This window comes from Cynocephalus volans, chromosome 4 (assembly GCF_027409185.1).
Source record: "Cynocephalus volans isolate mCynVol1 chromosome 4, mCynVol1.pri, whole genome shotgun sequence".
Classification (NCBI taxonomy): Eukaryota; Metazoa; Chordata; class Mammalia; order Dermoptera; family Cynocephalidae; genus Cynocephalus; species Cynocephalus volans.
In genome coordinates this window covers 56,592,871-56,619,535 of record NC_084463.1, presented here as the reverse complement: position 1 = coordinate 56,619,535, position 26,665 = coordinate 56,592,871, and positions in this window count along the sequence as shown.

Sequence of the window (26,665 nt, the reverse complement as noted above, 5' to 3'; positions counted from 1 at the left end):
TTTATTGAAATTTCCATGAATGTGCAAGGAAATGGTATACAACAGTTTTTCTTTCTTTCTTTTATCCCCCACCACCCCCCACATTCCAAATCATGGTTGACAACATTAATATTCTATCTTCGGCATTCTTACACTTTTTCTTTATGTAAATAACAATCTATTTATTATTTTATTCAAATTTCCATGAATGTTCAAGGAAATGGGATACAACAGTTTTTCTTTCTTTCTTTCATCCCCCACCCCCCCCAGCTTCCAAATCATGGTTGAAAACATAATATTCTATCTTCTGCCTTCATACTCTTTTTCTTTATGCAGATTCACAATCTTGTCATTATTTTATTGAAATTTCATGAATGTTCAAGGAAATGGGATACAACAATTTCTCTTTCTTTCTTTTATCCCCCACGCTCCAAGCTTCCAAATCATGGTTGACAACATTAATATTCTATCTTCTGCATTCTTACTCTTTTTCTTTATGCAGATTACCAATCTTTTTATTATTTTATTGAACTTTCCATGAATGTTCAAGGAAATGGTATACAACAGTTTCTCTTTCTTTCTTTTATCCCCCACTCCCCCCCAGTTTACAAATCATGGTTGACAACATTAATATTCTATCTTCTGCATTCTTACCCTTTTTGTTTATGCAGATTAACAATCTTTTTATTATTGTATTGAAATTTCCATGAATGTTCAAGGAAATGGGATAAAAAAGTTTTTCTTTCTTTCTTTTATACCCCACCCCCACCAGCTTCCAAATCATGGTTGACAACATTAACATTCTATCTCCTGCATTCTTACTCTTTTTCTTTATGCAGATTACCAATCTTTTTATTATCTTATTGAACTTTCCATGAATGTTCAAGGAAATGGGATACAACAGTGTTTCTTTCTTTCTTTTATCCCCCACCCCCTTCAGCTTCAAAATCATGGTTGACAACATTAATATTCTATCTTCTGCATTCTTACTCTTTTTCTCTATGCAGATTAAGAATCTCTTTATTATTTTATTGAAATTTCAATGAATGTTCATAGAAATGTGACACAAGAGTTTTTCTTTCTTTCTTTTATCCCCCACCCCCCAAGCTTCCAAATCATGGTTCACAACACTAATAGTCTATCTTCTGCATTCTTACACTTTTTCTTTATGCAGATGAACAATCTTTTTATTATTTTATTGAAATTTCCATGAATATTCAAGGAAATGGGATACAACAGTTTTTCTTTCTTTCTTTCATCCCCCCCCCAGCTACCAAATCATGGTTGACAACATAATATTCTATCTTCTGCCTTCATACTCTTTTTCTTTATGCATTTAACAATCTTGTCATTATTTTATTGAAATTTCATGAATGTTCAAGGAAATGGGATACAACATTTTCTCTTTCTTTCTTTTATCCCCCACTCCCCAAGCTTCCAAATCATGGTTGACAACATTAATATTCTATCTTCTGCATTCTTACTCTTTTTCTTTATGCAGATTACCAATCTTTTTATTATTTTATTGAAATTTCAATGAATGTTCAAGGAAATGGTATACAACAGTTTTTCTTTCCTTCTTTTATCCCCCACCAGCCCCACCTTCCAAATCATGGTTGACAACATTAATATTCAATCTTCTGTATTCTTACACTTTTTCTTTATGTAAATAACAATCTATTTATTATTTTATTGAAATTTCCATGAATGTCCAAGGAAATCGGATACAACATTTTTTCTTTCTTTCTTTTATCCCCCACGCCCCCAGCTTCCAAATCGTGGTTGACAACATTAATATTCAATCTTCGGCATTCTTACACTTTTTCTTTATGCAGATTACCAATCTTTTTATTATTTTATTGAAATTTCCATGAATGTGCAAGGAAATGGTATACAACAGTTTTTCTTTCTTTCTTTTATCCCCCACCACCCCCCACCTTCCAAATCATGGTTGACAATATTAATATTCAATCTTCGGCATTCTTACACTTTTTCTTTATGTAAGTAACAATCTATTTATTATTTTATTGAAATTTCCATGAATGTTCAAGGAAATGGGATACAACAGTTTTTCTTTCTTTCTTTCATCCCCCACCCCCCCCAGCTTCCAAATCATGGTTGACAACATAATATTCTATCTTCTGCCTTCATAGTCTTTTTCTTTATGCAGATTCACAATCTTGTCATTATTTTATTGAAATTCCATGAATGTTCAAGGAAATGGGATACAACAATTTCTCTTTCTTTCTTTTATCCCCCACGCTCCAAGCTTCCAAATCATGGATGACAACATTAATATTCTATCTTCTGCACTCTTATTCTTTTTCTTTATGCAGATTACCATTCTTTTTATTATTTTTTTGAACTTTCCATGAATGTTCAAGGAAATGGTATACAACTGTTTTTCTTTCTTTCTTTTATCCCCCACTGCCCCCAGTTTACAAATCATGGTTGACAACATTAATATTCTATCTTCTGCATTCTTACTCTTTTTCTTTATGCAGATTAACAATCTTTTTATTTTTTTATTGAAATTTCCATGAATGTTCCAGTAAATGGGATACAGCAGTTCTTCTTTCTTTCTTTTATCCTCCAGCGACCCCAGCTTCCAAATCATGGTTGAAAACATAATATTCTATCTTCTGCCTTCATACTCTTTTTCTTTATGCAGATTCACAATCTTGTCATTATTTTATTGAAATTTCATGAATGTTCAAGGAAATGGGATACAACAATTTCTCTTTCTTTCTTTTATCCCCCACGCTCCAAGCTTCCAAATCATGGTTGACAACATTAATATTCTATCTTCTGCATTCTTACTCTTTTTCTTTATGCAGATTACCAATCTTTTTATTATTTTATTGAACTTTCCATGAATGTTCAAGGAAATGGTATACAACAGTTTCTCTTTCTTTCTTTTATCCCCCACTCCCCCCCAGTTTACAAATCATGGTTGACAACATTAATATTCTATCTTCTGCATTCTTACCCTTTTTGTTTATGCAGATTAACAATCTTTTTATTATTGTATTGAAATTTCCATGAATGTTCAAGGAAATGGGATAAAAAAGTTTTTCTTTCTTTCTTTTATCCCCCACCCCCACAGGCTTCCAAATCATGGTTGACAACATTAACATTCTATCTCCTGCATTCTTACTCTTTTTCTTTATGCAGATTATCAATCTTTTTATTATCTTATTGAACTTTCCATGAATGTTCAAGGAAATGGGATACAACAGTGTTTCTTTCTTTCTTTTATCCCCCACCCCCGTCAGCTTCAAAATCATGGTTGACAACATTAATATTCTATCTTCTGCATTCTTACTCTTTTTCTCTATGCAGATTAAGAATCTCTTTATTATTTTATTGAAATTTCAATGAATGTTCATAGAAATGTGACACAAGAGTTTTTCTTTCTTTCTTTTATCCCCCACCCCCCAAGCTTCCAAATCATGGTTCACAACACTAATAGTCTATCTTCTGCATTCTTACACTTTTTCTTTATGCATATGAACAATCTATTTATTATTTTATTGAAATTTCCATGAATGTTCAAGGAAATGGGATACAACAGTTTTTCTTTCTTTCTTTTATCCCCCACCTCCCCCAGCTTCCAAATCATGGTTGACAACATTAATATTTTATCTTCTGCATTCTTACACTTTTTCTTTATGCAGATGAACAATCTTTTTATTATTTTATTGAAATTTCCATGAATATTCAAGGAAATGGGATACAACAGTTTTTCTTTCTTTCTTTCATCCCCCACCCCCCCCAGCTTCCAAATCATGGTTGACAACATAATATTCTATCTTCTGCCTTCATACTCTTTTTCTTTATGCATTTAACAATCTTGTCAGTATTTTATTGAAATTTCATGAATGTTCAAGGAAATGGGATACAACATTTTCTCTTTCTTTCTTTTATCCCCCACTCCCCAAGCTTCCAAATCATGGTTGACAACATTAATATTCTATCTACTGCATTCTTACTCTTTTTCTTTATGCAGATTACCAATCTTTTTATTATGTTATTGAAATCTCCATGAATGTTCAAGGAAATGGTATACAACAGTTTTTCTTTCTTTCTTTTATCCCCCACGACCCCCCACATTCCAAATCATGGTTGACAACATTAATATTCAATCTTCTGTATTCTTACACTTTTTCTTTATGTAAATAACAATCTATTTATTATTTTATTGAAATTTCCATGAATGTCCAAGGAAATGGGATATAACCTTTTTTCTTTCTTTCTTTTATCCCCCACGCCCCCAGCTTCCAAATCGTGGTTGACAACATTAATATTCAATCTTCGGCATTCTTACACTTTTTCTTTATGTAAATAACAATCCATTTATTATTTTATTGAAATTTCCATGAATGTTCAAGGATATGGGATACAACAGTTTTTCTTTCTTTCTTTCATCCCCCCCCCAGCTACCAAATCATGGTTGACAACATAATATTCTATCTTCTGCCTTCATACTCTTTTTCTTTATGCATTTAACAATCTTGTCATTATTTTATTGAAATTTCATGAATGTTCAAGGAAATGGGATACAACATTTTCTCTTTCTTTCTTTTATCCCCCACTCCCCAAGCTTCCAAATCATGGTTGACAACATTAATATTCTATCTTCTGCATTCTTACTCTTTTTCTTTATGCAGATTACCAATCTTTTTATTATTTTATTGAAATTTCCATGAATGTTCAAGGAAATGGTATACAACAGTTTTTCTTTCCTTCTTTTATCCCCCACCACCCCCCACCTTCCAAATCATGGTTGACAACATTAATATTCAATCTTCTGTATTCTTACACTTTTTCTTTATGTAAATAACAATCTATTTATTATTTTATTGAAATTTCCATGAATGTCCAAGGAAATGGGATACAACATTTTTTCTTTCTTTCTTTTATCCCCCATGCCCCCAGCTTCCAAATCGTGGTTGACAACATTAATATTCAATCTTCGGCATTCTTACACTTTTTCTTTATGCAGATTACCAATCTTTTTATTATTTTATTGAAATTTCCATGAATGTGCAAGGAAATGGTATACAACAGTTTTTCTTTCTTTCTTTTATCCCCCACCACCCCCCACATTCCAAATCATGGTTGACAATATTAATATTCAATCTTCGGCATTCTTACACTTTTTCTTTATGTAAGTAACAATCTATTTATTATTTTATTGAAATTTCCATGAATGTTCAAGGAAATGGGATACAACAGTTTTTCTTTCTTTCTTTCATCCCCCACCCCCCCCAGCTTCCAAATCATGGTTGACAACATAATATTCTATCTTCTGCCTTCATAGTCTTTTTCTTTATGCAGATTCACAATCTTGTCATTATTTTATTGAAATTCCATGAATGTTCAAGGAAATGGGATACAACAATTTCTCTTTCTTTCTTTTATCCCCCACGCTCCAAGCTTCCAAATCATGGTTGACAACATTAATATTCTATCTTCTGCATTCTTATTCTTTTTCTTTATGCAGATTACCATTCTTTTTATTATTTTATTGAACTTTCCATGAATGTTCAAGGAAATGGTATACAACTGTTTTTCTTTCTTTCTTTTATCCCCCACTGCCCCCCAGTTTACAAATCATGGTTGACAACATTAATATTCTATCTTCTGCATTCTTACTCTTTTTCTTCATGCAGATTAACAATCTTTTTATTTTTTTATTGAAATTTCCATGAATGTTCCAGTAAATGGGATACAGCAGTTTTTCTTTCTTTCTTTTATCCTCCAGCGACCCCAGCTTCCAAATCATGGTTGACAACATTAATATTCTATCTTCTGCATTCTTACTCTTTTTCTTTATGCAGATTAACAATCTCTTTATTATTTTATTGAAATTTCCATGAATGTTCAAGGAAATGGGATACAACAGTTTTTCTTTCTTTCTTTTATCCCCCACCCCCCCCAGCTTCCAAATCATGCTTGACAAGATTAATATTCTATCTTCTACATTCTTACACTTTTTCTTTATGCAGATTAACAATCTATTTATTATTTCATTGAAATTTCAATGAATGTTCAAGGAAATGGGATACAACAATTTTTCTTTCTTTCTTTCATCCCCCAACCCCCCAGCTTCCAAATCATGGTTGACAACATAATATTCTATCTTCTGCCTTCATACTCTTTTTCTTTATGCATTTAACAATCTTGTCATTATTTTATTGAAATTTCATGAATGTTCAAGGAAATGGGATACAACATTTTCTCTTTCTTTCTTTTATCCCCCACTCCCCAAGCTTCCAAATCATGGTTGACAACATTAATATTCTATCTTGTGAATTCTTACTTTTTCTTTATGCAGATTACCAATCTTTTTATTATTTTATTGAAATTTCCATGAATGTTCAAGGAAATGGTATACAACAGTTTTTCTTTCTTTCTTTTATCCCCCACCACCCCCCAGATTCCAAATCATGGTTGACAACATTAATATTCAATCTTCTTTATTCTTACACTTTTTCTTTATGTAAATAACAATCTATTCATTATTTTATTGAAATTTCCATGAATGTCCAAGGAAATGGGATACAACATTTTTCCTTTCTTTCTTTTATCCCCCACACCCCCAGCTTCCAAATCGTGTTTGACAATACTAATATTCAATCTTCGGCATTCTTACACTTTTTCTTTATGCAGATGAACAATCTTTTTATTATTTTAATTTAATTTCCATGAATGTTCAAGGAAATGGAATACAACAGTTTTTCTTTCTTTCTTTTATCCCCCACTCCCCCCCAGTTTACAAATCATGGTTGACAACATTAATATTCTATCTTCTGCATTCTTACCCTTTTTGTTTATGCAGATTAACAATCTTTTTAGTATTGTATTGAAATTTCCATGAATGCTCAAGGAAATGGGATAAAAAAGTTTTTCTTTCTTTCTTTTATCCCCCACCCCCGCCAGCTTCCAAATCATGGTTGACAACATTAACATTCTATCTCCTGCATTCTTACTCTTTTTCTTTATGCAGATTACCAATCTTTTTATTATTTTATTGAACTTTCCATGAATGTTCAAGGAAATGGGATACAACAGTGTTTATTTCTTTCTTTTATCCCCCACCCCCGTCAGCTTCAAAATCATGGTTGACAACATTAATATTCTATCTTCTGGATTCTTACTCTTTTTCTCTATGCAGATTAAGAATCTCTTTATTATTTTATTGAAATTTCAATGAATGTTCATAGAAATGTGACACAAGAGTTTTTCTTTCTTTCTTTTATCCCCCACCCCCCAAGCTTCCAAATCATGGTTCACAACACTAATAGTCTATCTTCTGCATTCTTACACTTTTTCTTTATGCATATGAACAATCTTTTTATTATTTTATTGAAATTTCCATGAATGTTCAAAGAAATGGGATACAACAGTTTTTCTTTCTTTCTTTTATCCCCCACCTCCCCCAGCTTCCAAATCATGGTTGACAACATTAATATTTTATCTTCTGCATTCTTACACTTTTTCTTTATGCAGATGAACAATCTTTTTATTATTTTATTGAAATTTCCATGAATGTTCAAGGAAATGGGATACAAGAGTTTTTCTTTCTTTCTTTCATCCCCCACCCCCCCAGCTTCCCGAACATGGTTGACAACATAATATTCTATCTTCTGCCTTCATACTCTTTTTCTTTATGCATTTAACAATCTTGTCATTATTTTATTGAAATTTCATGAATGTTCAAGGAAATGGGATACAACATTTTCTCTTTCTTTCTTTTATCCCCCACTCCCCAAGCTTCCAAATCATGGTTGACAACATTAATATTCTATCTTCTGCATTCTTACTCTTTTTCTTTATGCAGATTACCAATCTTTTTATTATTTTATTGAAATTTCCATGAATGTTCAAGGAAATGGTATACAACAGTTTTTCTTTCCTTCTTTTATCCCCCACCACCCCCCACCTTCCAAATCATGGTTGACAACATTAATATTCAATCTTCGGCATTCTTACACTTTTTCTTTATGTAAATAACAATCCATTTATTATTTTATTGAAATTTCCATGAATGTTCAAGGATATGGGATACAACAGTTTTTCTTTCTTTCTTTCATCCCCCCCCCAGCTACCAAATCATGGTTGACAACATAATATTCTATCTTCTGCCTTCATACTCTTTTTCTTTATGCATTTAACAATCTTGTCATTATTTTATTGAAATTTCATGAATGTTCAAGGAAATGGGATACAACATTTTCTCTTTCTTTCTTTTATCCCCCACTCCCCAAGCTTCCAAATCATGGTTGACAACATTAATATTCTATCTTCTGCATTCTTACTCTTTTTCTTTATGCAGATTACCAATCTTTTTATTATTTTATTGAAATTTCCATGAATGTTCAAGGAAATGGTATACAACAGTTTTTCTTTCCTTCTTTTATCCCCCACCACCCCCCACCTTCCAAATCATGGTTGACAACATTAATATTCAATCTTCTGTATTCTTACACTTTTTCTTTATGTAAATAACAATCTATTTATTATTTTATTGAAATTTCCATGAATGTCCAAGGAAATGGGATACAACATTTTTTCTTTCTTTCTTTTATCCCCCACGCCCCCAGCTTCCAAATCGTGGTTGACAACATTAATATTCAATCTTCGGCATTCTTACACTTTTTCTTTATGCAGATTACCAATCTTTTTATTATTTTATTGAAATTTCCATGAATGTGCAAGGAAATGGTATACAACAGTTTTTCTTTCTTTCTTTTATCCCCCACCACCCCCCACATTCCAAATCATGGTTGACAATATTAATATTCAATCTTCGGCATTCTTACACTTTTTCTTTATGTAAGTAACAATCTATTTATTATTTTATTGAAATTTCCATGAATGTTCAAGGAAATGGGATACAACAGTTTTTCTTTCTTTCTTTCATCCCCCACCCCCCCCCAGCTTCCAAATCATGGTTGACAACATAATATTCTATCTTCTGCCTTCATAGTCTTTTTCTTTATGCAGATTCACAATCTTGTCATTATTTTATTGAAATTCCATGAATGTTCAAGGAAATGGGATACAACAATTTCTCTTTCTTTCTTTTATCCCCCACGCTCCAAGCTTCCAAATCATGGTTGACAACATTAATATTCTATCTTCTGCATTCTTATTCTTTTTCTTTATGCAGATTACCATTCTTTTTATTATTTTATTGAACTTTCCATGAATGTTCAAGGAAATGGTATACAACTGTTTTTCTTTCTTTCTTTTATCCCCCACTGCCCCCCAGTTTACAAATCATGGTTGACAACATTAATATTCTATCTTCTGCATTCTTACTCTTTTTCTTCATGCAGATTAACAATCTTTTTATTTTTTTATTGAAATTTCCATGAATGTTCCAGTAAATGGGATACAGCAGTTTTTCTTTCTTTCTTTTATCCTCCAGCGACCCCAGCTTCCAAATCATGGTTGACAACATTAATATTCTATCTTCTGCATTCTTACTCTTTTTCTTTATGCAGATTAACAATCTCTTTATTATTTTATTGAAATTTCCATGAATGTTCAAGGAAATGGGATACAACAGTTTTTCTTTCTTTCTTTTATCCCCCACCCCCCCCAGCTTCCAAATCATGCTTGACAAGATTAATATTCTATCTTCTACATTCTTACACTTTTTCTTTATGCAGATTAACAATCTATTTATTATTTCATTGAAATTTCAATGAATGTTCAAGGAAATGGGATACAACAATTTTTCTTTCTTTCTTTCATCCCCCAACCCCCCAGCTTCCAAATCATGGTTGACAACATAATATTCTATCTTCTGCCTTCATACTCTTTTTCTTTATGCATTTAACAATCTTGTCATTATTTTATTGAAATTTCATGAATGTTCAAGGAAATGGGATACAACATTTTCTCTTTCTTTCTTTTATCCCCCACTCCCCAAGCTTCCAAATCATGGTTGACAACATTAATATTCTATCTTGTGAATTCTTACTTTTTCTTTATGCAGATTACCAATCTTTTTATTATTTTATTGAAATTTCCATGAATGTTCAAGGAAATGGTATACAACAGTTTTTCTTTCTTTCTTTTATCCCCCACCACCCCCCAGATTCCAAATCATGGTTGACAACATTAATATTCAATCTTCTTTATTCTTACACTTTTTCTTTATGTAAATAACAATCTATTCATTATTTTATTGAAATTTCCATGAATGTCCAAGGAAATGGGATACAACATTTTTCCTTTCTTTCTTTTATCCCCCACACCCCCAGCTTCCAAATCGTGTTTGACAATACTAATATTCAATCTTCGGCATTCTTACACTTTTTCTTTATGCAGATGAACAATCTTTTTATTATTTTAATTTAATTTCCATGAATGTTCAAGGAAATGGAATACAACAGTTTTTCTTTCTTTCTTTTATCCCCCACTCCCCCCCAGTTTACAAATCATGGTTGACAACATTAATATTCTATCTTCTGCATTCTTACCCTTTTTGTTTATGCAGATTAACAATCTTTTTAGTATTGTATTGAAATTTCCATGAATGCTCAAGGAAATGGGATAAAAAAGTTTTTCTTTCTTTCTTTTATCCCCCACCCCCGCCAGCTTCCAAATCATGGTTGACAACATTAACATTCTATCTCCTGCATTCTTACTCTTTTTCTTTATGCAGATTACCAATCTTTTTATTATTTTATTGAACTTTCCATGAATGTTCAAGGAAATGGGATACAACAGTGTTTATTTCTTTCTTTTATCCCCCACCCCCGTCAGCTTCAAAATCATGGTTGACAACATTAATATTCTATCTTCTGGATTCTTACTCTTTTTCTCTATGCAGATTAAGAATCTCTTTATTATTTTATTGAAATTTCAATGAATGTTCATAGAAATGTGACACAAGAGTTTTTCTTTCTTTCTTTTATCCCCCACCCCCCAAGCTTCCAAATCATGGTTCACAACACTAATAGTCTATCTTCTGCATTCTTACACTTTTTCTTTATGCATATGAACAATCTTTTTATTATTTTATTGAAATTTCCATGAATGTTCAAGGAAATGGGATACAACAGTTTTTCTTTCTTTCTTTTATCCCCCACCTCCCCCAGCTTCCAAATCATGGTTGACAACATTAATATTTTATCTTCTGCATTCTTACACTTTTTCTTTATGCAGATGAACAATCTTTTTATTATTTTATTGAAATTTCCATGAATGTTCAAGGAAATGGGATACAAGAGTTTTTCTTTCTTTCTTTCATCCCCCACCCCCCCAGCTTCCCGAACATGGTTGACAACATAATATTCTATCTTCTGCCTTCATACTCTTTTTCTTTATGCATTTAACAATCTTGTCATTATTTTATTGAAATTTCATGAATGTTCATGGAAATGGGATACAACATTTTCTCTTTCTTTCTTTTATCCCCCACTCCCCAAGCTTCCAAATCATGGTTGACAACATTAATATTCTATCTTCTGCATTCTTACTCTTTTTCTTTATGCAGATTACCAATCTTTTTATTATTTTATTGAAATTTCCATGAATGTTCAAGGAAATGGTATACAAGAGTTTTTCTTTCTTTCTTTTATCCCCCACCCCCCCCCAGCTTCCAAATCATGCTTGACAAGATTAATATTCAATCTTCGGCATTCTTAGACTTTTTCTTTATGCAGATTACCAATCTTTTTATTATTTTATTGAAATTTCCATGAATGTGCAAGGAAATGGTATACAACAGTTTTTCTTTCTTTCTTTTATCCCCCACTGCCCCCCAGTTTACAAATCATGGTTGACAACATTAATATTCTATCTTCTGCATTCTTACTCTTTTTCTTTATGCAGATTAACAATCTTTTTATTATTTTATTGAAATTTCCATGAATGTTCCAGTAAATGGGATACAGCAGTTTTTCTTTCTTTCTTTTATCCTCCAGCGACCCCAGCTTCCAAATCATGGTTGACAACATTAATATTCTATCTTCTGCATTCTTACACTTTTCCTTTATGCAGATTAACAATATTTTTATTATTTTATTGAAATTTCCATGAATGTTCAAGGAAATGGGATACAACAGTTTTTCTTTCTTTCTTTTATCCAGCACCCATGCCATCTTCCAAATCATGATTGACAATATTAATATTCAATCTTCTGCATTCTTACACTTTTACTTTATGCATATTAACAATCTTTTTCTTATTTTATTGAAATTTCCATGAATATTCCAGTAAATGGTATACAACAGTTTTTCTTTCTTTCTTTTATCCTCCAGCGCCCCCACCTTCCAAATCATGGTTGACAACATTAATATTCTATCTTCTGCATTCTTACTCTTTTTCTTTATGCAGATTAACAATCTTTTTATTATTTTATTGAAATTTCCATGAATGTTCAAGGAAATGGGATACAACAGTGTTTCTTTCTTTCTTTCATCCCCCACCCCCCCCAGCTTCCAAATCATGGTTGCCAACATTAATATTCTATCTTCTGCATTCTTATTCTTTTTCTTTATGCAGATTACCATTCTTTTTATTATTTTATTGAACTTTCCATGAATGTTCAAGGAAATGGTATACAACTGTTTTTCTTTCTTTCTTTTATCCCCCACTGCCCCCCAGTTTACAAATCATGGTTGACAACATTAATATTATATCTTCTGCATTCTTACACTTTTTCTTTATGCAGATTAACAATCTACTTATTATTTTATTGAAATTTCAATGAATGTTCAAGGAAATGGGATACAACAGTTTTTCTTTCTTTCTTTCATCCCCCACCCCCCCCAGCTTCCAAATCATGGTTGACAACATAATATTCTATCTTCTGCCTTCATACTCTTTTTCTTTATGCAGATTCACAATCTTGTCATTATTTTATTGAAATTTCATGAATGTTCAAGGAAATGGGATACAACAATTTCTCTTTCTTTCTTTTATCCCCCACGCACCAAGCTTCCAAATCATGGTTGACAACATTAATATTCTATCTTCTGCATTCTTACTCTTTTTCTTTATGCAGATTACCAATCTTTTTATTATTTTATTGAACTTTCCATGAATGTTCAAGGAAATGGTATACAACAGTTTCTCTTTCTTTCTTTTATCCCCCACTCCCCCCCAGTTTACAAATCATGGTTGACAACATTAATATTCTATCTTCTGCATTCTTACCCTTTTTGTTTATGCAGATTAACAATCTTTTTATTATTGTATTGAAATTTCCATGAATGTTCAAGGAAATGGGATAAAAAAGTTTTTCTTTCTTTCTTTTATCCCCCACCCCCACCAGCTTCCAAATCATGGTTGACAACTTTAACATTCTATCTCCTGCATTCTTACTCTTTTTCTTTATGCAGATTACCAATCTTTTTATTATCTTATTGAACTTTCCATGAATGTTCAAGGAAAAGGGATACAACAGTGTTTCTTTCTTTCTTTTATCCCCCACCCCCCCCAGCTTCCAAATCATGGTTGACAACATAATATTCTATCTTCTGCCTTCTTACTCTTTATCTTTATGCAGATTAACAATTTTTCATTATATTATTGATATTTCATGGTTGTTCAAGGGATTGGGATACAGCAATTTCTCTATCTTTCTTTTATCCCCCACCACCCCAAGCTTCCAAATCATGGTTGACAAGATTAATAATCTCTCTTCTGCATTCTTACTCTTTTTCTTTATGCAGAATAACAATCTTTTTATTATTTTACTGAAATTTCCATGAATGTTCAAGGAAATGGTATACAACAGTTTTTCTTTCTTTCTTTTACCCCCCACTCCCCCCCAGCTTCCAAATCTTGGTTGAAAACATTAATATTCTATCTTCTGCATTCTTACACTTTTTCTTTATGCAGATTAACAATCTACTTATTATTTTATTGAAATTTCAATGGATGTTCAAGGAAATGGGATACAACAGTTTTTCTTTCTTTCTTTCATTCCCCACCCCCCCCCCAGCTTCCAAATCATGGTTGACAACATAAAATTCTATCTTCTGCCTTCATACTCTTTTTCTTTATGCAGATTCACAATCTTGTCATTATTTTATTGAAATTTCATGAATGTTCAAGGAAATGGGATACAACAATTTCTCTTTCTTTCTTTTATCCCCCACGCTCCAAGCTTCCAAATCATGGTTGACAACATTAATATTCTATCTTCTGCATTCTTACTCTTTTTCTTTTTGCAGATTACCAATCTTTTTATTATTTTATTGAACTTTCCATGAATGTTCAAGGAAATGGGATCCAACAGTGTTTCTTTCTTTCTTTTATCCCCCACCCCCGTCAGCTTCAAAATCATGGTTGACAACATTAATATTCTATCTTCTGCATTCTTACTCTTTTTCTCTATACAGATTAAGAATCTCTTTATTATTTTATTGAAATTTCAATGAATATTCATAGAAATGTGACACAAGAGTTTTTCTTTCTTTCTTTTATCCCCCACCCCCCAAGCTTCCAAATCATTGTTCACAACACTAATAGTCTATCTTCTGCATTCTTACACTTTTTCTTTATGCATATGAACAATCTTTTTATTATTTTATTGAAATTTCCATGAATGTTCAAGGAAATGGGATACAACAGTTTTTCTTTCTTTCGTTTATCCCCCACCTCCCCCAGCTTCCAAATCGTGGTTGACAACATTAATATTTTATCTTCTGCATTCTTACACTTTTTCTTTATGCAGATGAACAATCTTTTTATTATTTTATTGAAATTTCCATGAATGTTCAAAGAAATGGGATACAACAGTTTTTCTTTTTTTCTTTCATCCCCCACCCCCCCCAGCTTCCAAATCATGGTTGACAACATAATATTCTATCTTCTGCCTTCATACACTTTTTCTTTATGCATTTAACAATCTTGTCATTATTTTATTGAAATTTCATGAATGTTCAAGGAAATGGGATACAACATTTTCTCTTTCTTTCTTTTATCCCCCACTCCCCAAGCTTCCAAATCATGGTTGACAACATTAATATTCTATCTTCTGCATTCTTACTCTTTTTCTTTATGCAGATTACCAATCTTTTTATTATTTTATTGAAATTTCCATGAATGTTCAATGAAATGGGATACAACAGTTTTTCTTTCTTTCTTTTATCCCCCACAACCCCCCAGCTTCCAAAACATGGCTGACAACATTAATTTTCTATCTTCTGCATTCTTACTCTTTTTCTTTATGCAGATTAACAATCTTTTTATTATTGTATTGAAATTTCCATGAATGTTCAAGGAAATGGGATACAACAGTTTTTCTTTCTTTCTTTCATCCCTCACCCCCCCCAGCTTCCAAATCATGGTTGACAACATAATATTGTATCTTCTGCCTTCATACTCTTTTTCTTTATGCAGATTCACAATCTTGTCATTATTTTATTGAAATTCCATGAATGTTCAAGGAAATGGGATACAACAATTTCTCTTTCTTTCTTTTATCCCCCACGCTCCAAGCTTCCAAATCATGGTTGACAACATTAATATTCTATCTTCTGCATTCTTATTGTTTTTCTTTATGCAGATTACCAATCTTTTTATTATTTTATTGAACTTTCCATGAATGTTCAAGGAAATGGTATACAACTGTTTTTCTTTCTTTCTTTTATCCTCCAGCGACCCCAGCTTCCAAATCATGGTTGACAACATTAATATTCTATCTTCTGCATTCTTACACTATTTCTTTATGCATATTAACAATCTTTTTATTATTTTATTGAAATTTCCATGAATGTTCAAGGAAATGGGATACAGCAGTTTTTCTTTCTTTCTTTTGTCCTCCAGCGACCCCAGCTTCCAAATCATGGTTGACAACATTAATATTCTATCTTCTGCATTCTTACACTTTTTCTTTATGCAGATTAACAAACTTTTTATTATTTTATTGAAATTTCCATGAATGTTCCAGTAAATGGGATACAGCAGTTTTTCTTTCTTTCTTTTATCCTCCAGCGACCCCAGCTTCCAAATCATGGTTGACAACATTAATATTCTATCTTCTGCATTCTTACACTATTTCTTTATGCATATTAACAATCTTTTTATTATTTTATTGAAATTTCCATGAATGTTCAAGGAAATGGGATACAACAGTTTTTCTTTCTTTCGTTTATCCCCCACCTCCCCCAGCTTCCAAATCGTGGTTGACAACATTAATATTTTATCTTCTGCATTCTTACACTTTTTCTTTATGCAGATGAACAATCTTTTTATTATTTTATTGAAATTTCCATGAATGTTCAAAGAAATGGGATACAACAGTTTTTCTTTTTTTCTTTCATCCCCCACCCCCCCCAGCTTCCAAATCATGGTTGACAACATAATATTCTATCTTCTGCCTTCATACACTTTTTCTTTATGCATTTAACAATCTTGTCATTATTTTATTGAAATTTCATGAATGTTCAAGGAAATGGGATACAACATTTTCTCTTTCTTTCTTTTATCCCCCACTCCCCAAGCTTCCAAATCATGGTTGACAACATTAATATTCTATCTTCTGCATTCTTACTCTTTTTCTTTATGCAGATTACCAATCTTTTTATTATTTTATTGAAATTTCCATGAATGTTCAATGAAATGGGATACAACAGTTTTTCTTTCTTTCTTTTATCCCCCACAACCCCCCAGCTTCCAAAACATGGCTGACAACATTAATTTTCTATCTTCTGCATTCTTACTCTTTTTCTTTATGCAGATTAACAATCTTTTTATTATTGTATTGAAATTTCCATGAATGTTCAAGGAAATGGGATACAACAGTTTTTCTTTCTTTCTTTCATCCCTCACCCCCCCCAGCTTCCAAATCATGGTTGACAACATAATATTGTATCTTCTGCCTTCATACTCTTTTTCTTTATGCAGATTCACAATCTTGTCATTATTTTATTGAAATTCCATGAATGTTCAAGGAAATGGGATACAACAATTTCTCTTTCTTTCTTTTATCCCCCACGCTCCAAGCTTCCAAATCATGGTTGACAACATTAATATTCTATCTTCTGCATTCTTATTGTTTTTCTTTATGCAGATTACCAATCTTTTTATTATTTTATTGAACTTTCCATGAATGTTCAAGGAAATGGTATACAACTGTTTTTCTTTCTTTCTTTTATCCTCCAGCGACCCCAGCTTCCAAATCATGGTTGACAACATTAATATTCTATCTTCTGCATTCTTACACTATTTCTTTATGCATATTAACAATCTTTTTATTATTTTATTGAAATTTCCATGAATGTTCAAGGAAATGGGATACAGCAGTTTTTCTTTCTTTCTTTTGTCCTCCAGCGACCCCAGCTTCCAAATCATGGTTGACAACATTAATATTCTATCTTCTGCATTCTTACACTTTTTCTTTATGCAGATTAACAAACTTTTTATTATTTTATTGAAATTTCCATGAATGTTCCAGTAAATGGGATACAGCAGTTTTTCTTTCTTTCTTTTATCCTCCAGCGACCCCAGCTTCCAAATCATGGTTGACAACATTAATATTCTATCTTCTGCATTCTTACACTATTTCTTTATGCATATTAACAATCTTTTTATTATTTTATTGAAATTTCCATGAATGTTCAAGGAAATGGGATACAACAGTTTTTCTTTCTTTCTTTCATCCCCCACCCCCCCAGCTTCCAAATCATGGTTGACAACATAATATTCTATCTTCTGCCTTCATACTCTTTTTCTTTATGCATTTAACAATCTTGTCATTATTTTATTGAAATTTCATGAATGTTCAAGGAAATGGGATACAATATTTTCTCTTTCTTTCTTTTATCCCCCACTCCCCAAGCTTCCAAATCATGGTTGACAACATTAATATTCTATGTTCTGCATTCTTACTCTTTTTCTTTATGCAGATTACCAATCTTTTTATTATTTTATTGAAATTTCCATGAATGTTCAAGGAAATGGTATACAACAGTTTTTCTTTCTTTCTTTTATCCCCCACCACCCCCCACCTTCCAAATCATGGTTGACAACATTAATATTCAATCTTCGGCATTCTTACACTTTTTCTTTATGCAGATTAACAATCTTTTTATTATTTTATTGAAATTTCCATGAGTGTTCAAGGAAATGGGATACAACAGTTTTTCTTTCTTTCTTTTATCCCCCACCCCCCCGGCTTCCAAATCATAGTTGACAACATTAATATTCCATCTTCAGCATTCTTACTCTTTTTCTTTATGCAGATTAGCAATCTTTTTATTATTTTATTGAAATTTCCATGAATGTTCAAGGAAATGGGAGGCAACAGTTTTTCTTTCTTTCTTTTATCCCCCACCCCCCCAGCGTCAAAATCATGGTTGACAACATTAATATTCTATCTTCTGCATTCTTAATCTTTTTCTTTATGCAGATTACCAATCTTTTTATTATTTTATTGAACTTTCCATGAATGTTCAAGGAAATGGTATAGAACTCTTTTTCTTTGTTACTTTTATCCCCCACTCCCCCCCAGTTTACAAATCATGGTTGACAACATTAATATTCTATCTTCTGCATTCTTACTCTTTTTCTTTATGCAGATTATCAATCTTTTTATTATTTTATTGAAATTTCCATGAATGTTCCAGTAAATGGGATACAGCAGTTTTTCTTTCTTTCTTTTATCTCCCACCCCCCCAGCGTCAAAATCATGGTTGACAACATTAATATTCTATCTTCTGCATTCTTAAACTTTTTCTTTATGCAGATTACCAATCTTTTTATTATTTTATTGAACTTTCCATGAATGTTCAAGGAAATGGTATAGAACACTTTTTCTTTCATTCTTTTATCCCCCACTCCCCCCCAGCTTCCAAATCATGGTTGAAAACATTAATATTCTATCTTCTGCATTCTTACACTTTTTCTTTATACAGATTAACAATCTTTTTATTACTTTATTGAAATTTCCTTCAATGTTCAAGGACATGGGATACAACAGTTTTTCTTTCTTTCTTTTATCCAGCACCCCCGCCATCTTCCAAATCATGGTTGACAACATTAATATTCAATCTTCTGCATTCTTACACTTTTACTTTATGCAGATTAACAATCTTTTTCTCATTTTATTGAAATTTCCATGAATGTTCAAGGAAATGGGATACAACAGTTTTTCTTTCTTTCTTTTATCCCCCACAACCCCCCAGCTTCCAAAACAAGGCTGACAACATTAATTTTCTATCTTCTGCATTCTTAATCTTTTTCTTTATGCAGATTAACAATCTTTTTATTATTGTATTGAAATTTCCATGAATGTTCAAGGAAATGGGATACAACAGTTTTTCTTTCTTTCTTTCATCCCCCACCCCCCCCAGCTTCCAAATCATGGTTGACAACATAATATTGTATCTTCTGCCTTCATACTCTTTTTCTTTATGCAGATTCACAATCTTGTCATTATTTTATTGAAATTCCATGAATGTTCAAGGAAATGGGATACAATTTCTCTTTCTTACTTTTATACCCCACGCTCCAAGCTTCCAAATCATGGTTGACAACATTAATATTCTATCTTCTGCATTCTTATTCTTTTTCTTTATGCAGATTACCAATCTTTTTATTATTTTATTGAACTTTCCATGAATGTTCAAGGAAATGGTATACAACGGTTTTTCTTTCTTACTTTTATCCCCCACTCCCCCCCAGTTTACAAATCATGGTTGACAACATTAATATTCTATCTTCTGCATTCTTACTCTTTTTCTTTATGCAGATTAACAATCTTTTTATTATTTTATTGAAATTTCCATGAATGTTCCAGTAAATGGGATACAGCAGTTTTTCTTTCTTTCTTTTATCCCCCAGCGACCCCAGCTTCCAAATCATGGTTGACAACATTAATATTCTATCTTCTGCATTCTTACTCTTTTTCTTTATGCAGATTAACAATCTTTTTATTATTTTATTGAAATTTCCATGAATGTTCCAGTAAATGGGATACAGCAGTTTTTCTTTCTTTCTTTTATCCTCCAGCGACCCCAGCTTCCAAATCATGGTTGACAACATTAATATTCTATCTTCTGCATTCTTACACTTTTTCTTTATGCAGATTAACAATCTTTTTATTATTTTATTGAAATTTCCATGAATGTTCAAGGAAATGGGATACAACAGTTTTTCTTTCTTTCTTTTATCCAGCACCCCTGCCATCTTCCAAATCTTGGTTGACAACATTAATATTCAATCTTCTGCATTCTTACACTTTTACTTTATGCAGATTAACAATCTTTTTCTTATTTTATTGAAATTTCCATGAATGTTCCAGTAAATGGGATACAACAGTTTTTCTTTCTTTCTTTTATCCTCTAGCGCCCCCAGCTTCCAAATCATGGTTGACAACATTAATATTCTATCTTCTGCATTCTTACTCTTTTTCTTTATGCAGATTAACAATCTCTTTATTGTTTTATTGAAATTTCCATGAATGTTCAAGGAAATGGGATACAACAGTTTTTCTTTCATTCTTTTATCCCTCACCCCCTCAGCTTCCAAATCATGATTGAAAACATTAATATTCTATATTCTGCATTCTTACTGTTTTTCTTTATGCAGATTAACAATCTTTTATTATTTTATTGAAATTTCCATGAATGTTCAAGGAAATGGCATACAACAGTTTTTCTTTCTTTCTTTTATCCCCCACCCCCCCAGTGTCCAAATCATGGTTGACAACATAATATTGTATCTTCTGCCTTCATACTCTTTTTCTTTATGCAGATTCACAATCTTGTCATTATTTTATTGAAATTCCATGAATCTTCAAGTAAATGGGATACAACAATTTCTCTTTCTTTCTTTTATCCCCCACGCTCCAAGCTTCCAAATCATGGTTGACAACATTAATATTCTATCTTCTGCATTCTTATTCTTTTTCTTTATGCAGATTACCAATCTTTTTATTATTTTATTGAACTTTCCATGAATGTTCAAGGAAATGGTATACAACGGTTTTTCTTTCTTACTTTTATCCCCCACTCCCCCCCAGTTTACAAATCATGGTTGACTACATTAATATTCTATCTTCTGCATTCTTACTCTTTTTCTTTATGCAGATTAATAATCTTTTTATTATTTTATTGAAATTTCCATGAATGTTCCAGTAAATGGGATACAGCAGTTTTTCTTTCTTTCTTTTATCCTCCAGCGAACCCAGCTTCCAAATCATGGTTGAAAACATTAATATTCTATGTTCTGCATTCTTACTCTTTTTCTTTATGCAGATTACCAATCTTTTTATTATTTTATTGAAATTTCCATGAATGTTCAAGGAAATGGTATACAACAGTTTTTCTTTCTTTCTTTTATCCCCCACCACCCCCCACCTTCCAAATCATGGTTGACAACATTAATATTCAATCTTGGGCATTCTTACACTTTTTCTTTATGCAGATTAACAATCTTTTTATTATTTTATTGAAATTTCCATGAGTGTTCACGGAAATGGGATACAACAGTTTTTCTTTCTTTTTTTATCCCCCACCCCCCGGCTTCCAAATCATGGTTGACAACATTAATATTCCATCTTCTGCATTCTTACTCTTTTTCTTTATGCAGATTAGCAATCTTTTTATTGTTTTATTGAAATTTCCATGAATGTTCAAGGAAATGGGAGGCAACAGTTTTTCTTTCTTTCTTTTATCCCCCACCCCCCCAGCGTCAAAATCATGGTTGACAACATTAATATTATATCTTCTGCATTCTTACTCTTTTTCTTTATGCAGATTACCAATCTTTTTATTATTTTATTGAACTTTCCATGAATGTTCAAGGAAATGGTATAGAACTCTTTTTCTTTCATTCTTTTATCCCCCACTCCCCCCCAGCTTCCAAATCATGGTTGAAAACATTAATATTCTATCTTCTGCATTCTTACACTTTTTCTTTATACAGATTAACAATCTTTTTATTACTTTATTGAAATTTCCTTCTATGTTCAAGGACATGGGATACAACAGTTTTTCTTTCTTTCTTTTATCCAGCACCCCCGCCATCTTCCAAATCATGGTTGACAACATTAATATTCAATCTTCTGCATTCTTACACTTTTACTTTATGCAGATTAACAATCTTTTTCTCATTTTATTGAAATTTCCATGAATGTTCAAGGAAATGGGATACAACAGTTTTTCTTTCTTTCTTTTATCCCCCACAACCCCCAGCTTCCGAAACATGGCTGACAACATTAATTTTCTATCTTCTGCATTCTTACTCTTTTTGTTTATGCAGATTAACAATCTTTTCATTATATTATTGATATTTCATGGTTGTTCAAGGGATTGGGATACAGCAATTTCTCTATCTTTCTTTTATCCCCCACCACCCCAAGCTTCCAAATCATGGTTGACAAGATTAATAATCTATCTTCTGCATTCTTACTCTTTTTCTTTATGCAGAATAACAATCTTTTTATTATTTTACTGAAACTTCCATGAATGTTCAAGGAAATGGTATACAACAGTTTTTCTTTCTTTCTTTTACCCACCACTCCCCCCCAGCTTCCAAATCTTGGTTGAAAACATTAATATTCTATCTTCTGCATTCTTACACTTTTTCTTTATGCAGATTAACAATCTACTTATTATTTTATTGAAATTTCAATGAATGTTCTAGGAAATGGGATACAACAGTTTTTCTTTCTTTCTTTCATCCCCCACCCCCCCGCAGCTTCCAAATCATGGTTGACAACATAATATTCTATCTTCTGCCTTCATACTCTTTTTCTTTATGCAGATTCACAATCTTGTCATTATTTTATTGAAATTTCATGAATGTTCAAGGAAATGGGATACAACAATTTCTCTTTCTTTCTTTTATCACCCACCCCCGTCAGCTTCAAAATCATGGTTGACAACATTAACATTCTATCTTCTGCATTCTTACTCTTTTTCTCTATGCAGATTAAGAATCTCTTTATTATTTTATTGAAATTTCAATGAATGTTCATAGAAATGTGACACAAGAGTTTTTCTTTCTTTCTTTTATCCCCCACTCCCCAAGCTTCCAAATCATGGTTCACAACACTAATATTCTATCTTCTGCATTCTTACACTTTTTCTTTATGCATATGAACAATCTTTTTATTATTTTATTGAAATTTCCATGAATGTTCAAGGAAATGGGATACAACAGTTTTTCTTTCTTTCTTTTATCCCCCACCTCCCCCAGCTTCCAAATCATGGTTGACAACATTAATATTTTATCTTCTGCATTCTTACACTTTTTCTTTATGCAGATAAACAATCTTTTTATTATTTTATTGAAATTTCCATGAATGTTCAAGGAAATGGGATACAACAGTTTTTCTTTCTTTCTTTCATCCCCCACCCCCACCCAGCTTCCAAATCATGGTTGACAACATAATACTCTATCTTCTGCCTTCATACTCTTTTTCTTTAAGCATTTAACAATCTTGTCATTATTTTATTGAAATTTCATGAATGTTCAAGGAAATGGGATACAACATTTTCTCTTTCTTTCTTTGATCCCCCACTCCCCAAGCTTCCAAATCATGGTTGACAACATTAATATTCTATCTTCTGCATTCTTACTCTTTTTCTTTATGCAGATTACCAATCTTTTTATTATTTTATTGAAATTTCCATGAATGTTCAAGGAAATGGTATACAACAGTTTTTCTTTCTTTCTTTTATCCCCCACCACCCCCCACCTTCCAAATCATGGTTGAAAACATTAATATTCTATCTTCTGCATTCTTACAGTTTTTCTTTATACAGATTAACAATCTTTTTATTATTTTATTGAAATTTCCATCAATGTTCAAGGACATGTGATACAACAGTTTTTCTTTCTTTCTTTTATCCAGCACCCCCGCCATCTTCCAAATCATGGTTGACAACATTAATATTCAATCTTCTGCATTCTTACACTTTTACTTTATGCAGATTAACAATCTTTTTCTTATTTTATTGAAATTTCCATGAATGTTCAAGGAAATGGGATACAACAGTTTTTCTTTCTTTCTTTTATCCCCCACAACCCCCCAGGTTCCAAAACATGGCTGACAACATTAATTTTCTATCTTCTGCATTCTTACTCTTTTTCTTTATGCAGATTAACAATCTTTTTATTATTGTATTGAAATTTCCATGAATGTTCAAGGAAATGGAATACAACAGTTTTTCTTTCTTTCTTTCATCCCTCACCCCCCCCAGCTTCCAAATCATGGTTGACAACATAATATTGTATCTTCTGCCTTCATACTCTTTTTCTTTATGCAGATTCACAATCTTGTCATTATTTTATTGAAATTCCATGAATGTTCAAGGAAATGGGATACAACAATTTCTCTTTCTTTCTTTTATCCCCCACGCTCCAAGCTTCCAAATCATGGTTGACAACATTAATATTCTATCTTCTGCATTCTTATTCTTTTTCTTTATGCAGATTACCAATCTTTTTATTATTTTATTGAACTTTCCATGAATGTTCAAGGAAATGGTATACAACTGTTTTTCTTTGTTACTTTTATCCCCCACTCCCCCCCAGTATACAAATCATGGTTGACAACATTAATATTCAATCTTCTGCATTCTTACACTTTTACTTTATGCAGATTAACAATCTTTTTCTTATTTTATTGAAATTTCCATGAATGTTCCAGTAAATGGGATACAACAGTTTTTCTTTCTTTCTTTTATCCTCCAGCGCCCCCAGCTTCCAAATCATGGTTGACAACATTAATATTCTATCTTCAGCATTCTTACTCTTTTTCTTTATGCAGATTAACAATCTTTTTATTGTTTTATTGTAATTTCCATAAATGTTCAAGGAAAGGGATACAACAGTTTTTCTTTCATTCTTTTATCCCTCACCCCCTCAGCTTCCAAATCATGATTGAAAACATTAATATTCTATATTCTGCATTCTTACTGTTTTTCTTTATGCAGATTAACAATCTTTTATTATTTTATTGAAATTTCCATGAATGTTCAAGTAAATGGCATACAACAGTTTTTCTTTCTTTCTATTATCCCCCACCCCCCCAGTGTCCAAATCATGGTTGACAACATAATATTCTATCTTCTGCCTTCTTACTCTTTATCTTTATGCAGATTAACAATATTTTCATTATATTATTGAGATTTCATGAATGTTCAAGGGATTGCGATACAGCAATTTCTCTATCTTTCTTTTATCCCCCACCACCCCAAGCTTCCAAATCATGGTTGACAAGATTAATAATCTATCTTCTGCATTCTTACTCTTTTTCTTTATGCAGAATAACAATCTTTTTATTATTTTACTGAAATTTCCATGAATGTTCAAGGAAATGGGATACAACAGTTTTTCTTTCTTTCTTTCATCCCCCACCCCCCCCAGCTTCCAAATCATGGTTGAAAACATAATATTCTATCTTCTGCCTTCATACTCTTTTTCTTTATGCAGATTACCAATCTTTTTATTATTTTATTGAACTTTCCATGAATGTTCAAGGAAATGGTATACAACAGTTTCTCTTTCTTTCTTTTATCCCCCACTCCCCCCCAGTTTACAAATCATGGTTGACAACATTAATATTCTATCTTCTGCATTCTTACACTTTTTGTTTATGCAGATTAACAATCTTTTTATTATTGTATTGAAATTTCCATGAATGTTCAAGGAAATGGGATAAAAAAGTTTTTCTTTATTTCTTTTATCCCCCACCCCCACCAGCTTCCAAATCATGGTTGACAACATTAACATTCTATCTCCTGCATTCTTATTCTTTTTCTTTATGCAGATTACCAATCTTTTTATTATCTTATTGAACTTTCCATGAATGTTCAAGGAAATGGGATACAACAGTGTTTCTTTCTTTCTTTTATCCCCCACCCCCGTCAGCTTCAAAATCATGGTTGACAACATTAATATTCTATCTTCTGCATTCTTACTCTTTTTCTCTATGCAGATTAAGAATCTCTTTATTATTTTATTGAAATTTCAATGAATGTTCATAGAAATGTGACACAAGAGTTTTTCTTTCTTTCTTTTATCCCCCACCCCCCAAGCTTCCAAATCATGGTTCACAACACTAATAGTCTATCTTCTGCATTCTTACACTTTTTCTTTATGCAGATGAACAATCTTTTTATTATTTTATTGAAATTTCCATGAATATTCAAGGAAATGGGATACAACAGTTTTTCTTTCTTTCTTTCATCCCCCCCCCCAACTACCAAATCATGGTTGACAACATAATATTCTATCTTCTGCCTTCATACTCTTTTTCTTTATGCATTTAACAATCTTGTCATTATTTTATTGAAATTTCATGAATGTTCAAGGAAATGGGATACAACATTTTCTCTTTCTTTCTTTTATCCCCCACTCCCCAAGCTTCCAAATCATGGTTGACAACATTAATATTCTATCTTCTGCATTCTTACTCTTTTTCTTTATGCAGATTACCAATCTTTTTATTATTTTATAGAAATTTCCATGAATGTTCAAGGAAATGGTATACAACAGTTTTTCTTTCCTTCTTTTATCCCACACCACCCCCCACCTTCCAAATCATGGTTGACAACATTAATATTCAATCTTCTGTATTCTTACACTTTTTCTTTATGTAAATAACAATCTATTTATTATTTTATTGAAATTTCCATGAATGTCCAAGGAAATGGGATACAACATTTTTTCTTTCTTTCTTTTATCCCCCACGCCCCCA